This window comes from Colobus angolensis, unplaced genomic scaffold (genome assembly GCF_000951035.1).
Source record: "Colobus angolensis palliatus isolate OR3802 unplaced genomic scaffold, Cang.pa_1.0 Scaffold331, whole genome shotgun sequence".
Lineage (NCBI taxonomy): Eukaryota > Metazoa > Chordata > Mammalia > Primates > Cercopithecidae > Colobus > Colobus angolensis.
The window spans coordinates 1916271-1921744 of NW_012116611.1; positions in this window are offsets into that span (position 1 = coordinate 1916271).

The following is a 5474-nucleotide window of genomic DNA, read 5'->3' on the forward strand; positions in this document are numbered from 1 at the left end:
CTTGCTCCGCCCCCCTGATATTTTCTTTCTTTCTTTTTTTTTTTTTTTTGCTCTCTCTCGGCTGGGTTTTGGTATCAGGATGGTGCTGACCTCATAGAATGATGTAAGGAGGAGTCCCTCTTCAATGTTTTGGAATAGTTTCAGTAGGAATGTGGCAGCTCCTATTTATATATCTGATAGAATTCAGCTATGAGTCCATCTCGTCCTAGGCTTTTTCTGGTTGTTAGGTTTTTTATTACTTATTCAATTTTGGAACGAATTATCATTCTGTACAAGGATTCCATTTCCTCTGGTTTATTCTTTGGAGGTTGTGTGTTTCCAGGTATTTATCCATTTTTTCTATGTTTTTTCAATTTATCTGATAAAGGTATTCATATTAGTCTCAGGGTTTTTTGTCTCACTATGAGGTCATTGGTATTGTTCCCTTTGTCATTTCTGAGTGTTTATCTGGATCTTCTCTCTTTATTTCTTTATTAGTCTAGCTAGTAACTACCATTTTTGAAGGTATCTTGAGTCAGTAGAGTGGAGACACAATCTCCAAGCAGACTACACAGTTGAGTCATTCTGAATAGATATTAGGAAGCAGATCAGGCACAAGATGGGGAGGAATCAGGAACATGTCTGGAATCTAAGTAAAATCTGATAATACCATCTTAAATTCTTTTCCTATCTGCTGTCTGAAGTGTTTACTTAAAATGGCTTCCTAACAAGGAGATATTACAGCCAGATTTTGAAAGATGAGTAGGAGCTCACAATGTAAAAACAGTAGTTTCAAAAAGGGAAGATACGATCTTCATTTCTCTCCATCTTCGTCACCCAGAGGGGTACTGACTGGCCCATTCTGAGCCACCAAAAATCTTAAACCAAACTCCATTACACATGACTCTTTCCTTTATTTTACTTCTCTGCCAACAGTGCTTCATCCCTAAGGCAAGACTGCTGTATTTCCTGTGCCAACTAGAATGTACATACTAGCGTACTGGGCCTGTATATGTTTTACTCACCACTATATCCTCAATGCCTAGATTACTGTCCTAATAAATACTGGCTAGTTTTTGAATGAATAAATAAATGAATGAATCAATATGTTCACACATTCTATTGCAGCTTTTAACACTGCCACAAAAACATTTCTTCATTTCCCTCACTTGAAATTAATGGTTTATTTTATTCACAATATGACTAAGATTCATGAGACATATCTCCTGCCTGTGATTCATGAGACAAGAAAGGTGACAGAAGAGTAATCAACAGAATTGTTGGCAAACTTGGTATATGCTTTTAAAAAATAAGCAATGACTTTGAAATACCAAGTCAATGTTCAAAAGCTGAAATTAGATAACCAAATCTGTTGGAGCAGAGTGAAGATCAGTGTATCTGTAGATGAGACCTACAGTATCACAGATAAAATGCAGGATGATTCAGCAGCACTCTGTAGGTTACCATTCATCATTGTTATAGCATCTGAGAGGTTTAAATGTGATTAATTTCTACTATTTTAGCTGTTTTAAGTCATATATCATATTTTGTACATCAGACAACTCATTTTTGAGTTGAGTTTATAGCAAGAGAAAAAAAAGCCAAAAACACAACCACACAAGAAAAATGTCTCTGATACAGCCTAGGTCCTATTTTAATTTTTTTAAAAATAACTCAATGCTAGGTACTATTTTTTTCCTGATTCTTAATATTTGTATATTTTAAATATGTGTCATTAATGTTTTCAAAAGCTGATGAAATATTAATATCAGAAATATAATCAAGGCACAATTTGGTACCCTTTTAGTGATTTTTTTAAGCTTTAATTTAATAAGAATTGACAATTCACATTTATTTACTTCTTCCACAATAATTTTTTTTGGGAACTCATGTGATGGGCAAAAGGCAATGAAAGGGGAAGTGAAGCCTTGATCCTACCTACAATGCACTTTATTTTCTCAGCATTCTATGGAATTTCAAGTTTCAGAGGTGTCTTCCTCTGCAAAATAAGGGGTTTGTATTAAATTATCTCTAAATTCCTTTCTAGCTCTAATATTCTGTGGCCTAAGCCCCGCTCTGAAGTCTTTGCTTTCTTTTGTCTACGACACCTATCATTAGTTCTGAGGTGAAAGTTGCCGTTTAGCTTGTATCATTTTACCCTTTGAAAGTCCAAATCATATACTTTCAGAAGATAAAACATGCTGGCTTTTATCAGGAAAGAAGCACAAAAATCGCTTTCACAAGTTACATGCCAGTTTGAGGAAAAAAAAGGAACGCTAGTGAAAACATGGTAAATGATTTAAAAAATTAAAATGTATATTATTTTTCTGTCTGGAAAGTCCAATATTGAATACCAGGTATTAGCGAAGTAAATATCACTTTATAAAGTGCCTACACACTATATCTTCAGATTAAAATACACTTTTGGGAAATGGTAAGAGGTACATTTATTTATTTATTTATTTATTTATTTATTTATTTTGAGACGGAGTCTCGCTCTGTCGCCCAGGCTGGAGTGCAGTGGTGCCATCTCGGCTCACTGCAAGCTCCGCCTCCCGGGTTCACGCCATTCTCCTGCCTCAGCCTCCGGAGTAGCTGGGACTACAGGCGCCTGCCACTATGCCCGGCTAATTTTTTATTATTATGGTAGACCAAGATGGTCTCGATCTCCTGACCTCATGATCTGCTTGCCTCAGCCTCCCAAAGTGCTGGGATTACAGGTGTGAGCCACCGCACCCGACCTATTTATTTATTTTTTGAGATGGAGTTTCTCTCTGTTGCCTGAGCTGTAGTGCAGTGGTGTGATCTAGGCTCACTGCAAGCTCCGCCTCTGGGAGCTCTCCATAAGCACCCTTTGAAAGTCCTCAGCCTACTGAATAGCTGGGACTACAGGCACCTACCACCACGCCCGGCTAATTTTTTGTGTTTTAGTAGAGACGGGGTTTCACCATGTTAGCCAGGGTGGTCTGGATCTCCTGACCTCATGATCCACCCACCTCGGCCTCCCAGAGCGCTGGGATTACAGGCGTGAGCCACCGTGCCCTTCCCAAGAGGGACTTTTTGCCCCTTTCCCTGCAAGATTCAATAATAAAAACAGACTTATGGTATTTCATGATAAACAATTACTCAGCTACCTCAGCAGCAACACTCTCAGCCCTTCAGTTGGACTTCTACATGAAAAATCTATTAGCTACTTCTGGATGAAGCCAGGTCCATTATAGTGTCAGGTACTGTATTCTAATTCTCAAAAAGACTAAAAAGGTCTCCATGTTATGCAACATGCAGGCGGAGGGAAAAGCAACAAAGGAGAAGAAGAGAAAAGTGGAGGAGAATGGGGTCAGAGAGAGAAGAGAGAGAGAAATTTGTACTTGGATGTTTCTGTTTCTTTTGTGAAGTAGCAGGAGAGATCCTATGGCAAAAAAGGGGGAGATAGGGATGGAAGACTTAAGGGATTTTGAGGAGAGTTGTAAAGGATACTGGTGACCTCTTAGAAGATTAGGTGAGGCATTAACTAGAGACTTGCTTCAATCCTTAGGCACACTTGGAATACATAAATTTGAAAAAGGAGATAAATGTGTTGGTTAATTTAACTGTGGTAATTACTACATAATGTATACATATATCAAATATCAAATCATCACGTTGCGTACCTGGAATAGATACAGTTTTTATTTGTTAATTACATATTTTAAAAGAAAACAAATAATCAACAGTTAAAAAACTCTCAGATTCCTTGACATAAAATGCCTAGAATTTAAAAGAGGTAGTAAAGGCAAAAACATGTGAAAGAGTTAAATAAATACAGGTAGTAAAACATTGAGTGCTATAAGTCATATTATATGACTTAATTTCTCTAATAGTTCAAATATATTACCTAATTCCAGTTTGAAAACCTGCAGTGAAATGTAGATTAATTTAAACCAGTCTTGTGCCCTTTCATTCAGTGACAGATTCTACATCTGTTTCTTCCAGTAGATTCCATGTTGAAAAGCAGCTGGTCACAAAATCTTCTTCCTTGACTGTTTGTGTCATCACTTCAAAATAAACAACAAAAAAGAAAGCAGTACTTAATAATTGCACAGCGAGGGTTGTTATGGTGTTTTCTGCTATGAGAGTAGGACTCTTATTTTGATCTTTCTTTATACCCCGTGGAGCTAAACCAAGCCTACAATTCCCATTAACTTCAAAAAGATACCATACTCAGATGTGTTTAACAGGGGTTTTCAACAAGAAAAGAAAATAAACAAACAAACAAAAAAGAAATAAATAAAAAAGGAGTCTTCTTATTACAAAAAAGATAATTTTGATTTTATGGATTATCTACTCTTGTTGGTCTCAGAGATTACTGGCATTATCATTTTGTGCTACACTTGTACATTTTGATCTATGTAACAGAAACAGTGAAGAATAGATAGAGTAGAAACACATTAGCATAGGTGTTAGTGCAGATGTCTTATAAAACTATCAAAACTTAATGGTCCCTATCAGCAAATAGGTTTGTGGCAGTGGCAATGAATCAATTGTAATCAGTTTTTTTTTTCCTGGGTGGTGAAGCATATTTAAACAACAGATTTCTTATCTTCTTTTATACCTAAAACATTTGAGCTCTCTTTATAGACAGCTTCATATCGAAATGGAAGCTATCTGTTGGAATAATCAATGGAAAACAAAGGATTGCTCATATCATTGAGAAAGCTGTGTCAAAGCTGGTCTACATTAATACTGAGTGCAGAATCAGATAACATGTTTGTTATCTTTCATATTACCTACCTCTCCTGGACTTCTGATAACAAGCAAAGGTGAATTTTGTTCATCTTAGGAAAAATCAATTGAAGAAAATGATGGCTATTCTTGTAATTCAAGTGATATGTTACGATGGTTTCACCTAAAGTGGTACAGGAAGACTGAAGACTGAGATAATTAGATGGATAAAGGATATACTTGGGAATTAGAACTGACATGACTTTGTTATGAATGCAATATAAAATAAGAAATAAAAAGACCAGTGAAGGATGATTTACATGGCATCCTAAGGCTATTTAAATATTAAATAATGTATGTAAAGTGCTTAGTAAAATGAAAGTGCAAATAAAATTAGCTATTATTGTTAAAACTTCAAAAAGGAGTTCCCACAGGATCACTATAACATTGGTCATGGAGAGAGGGGGCGGAGCAAGATGGCCGAATAGGAACAGCTCCAGTCTCCAACTCCCAGCGCGAGCCACACAGAAGACCGGTGATTTCTGCATTTTCAACTGAGGTACTGGGGTCATCTCACTAGAAAGTGCTGGACAATCGGTGCTGGTCAGCTGCTGCAGCCCGACCAGCGAGAGATGAAGCAGGGCGAGGCATCACCTCATCTGGGAAGCGCAAAGGGGAAGGGAATCCCTTTTCCTAACCAGGGGAACTGACACACACAACACCTGGAAAATCGGGTAACTCCCACCCCAATACTGCGCTTTAAGCAAACGGGCACACCAGGAGATTATACCCAC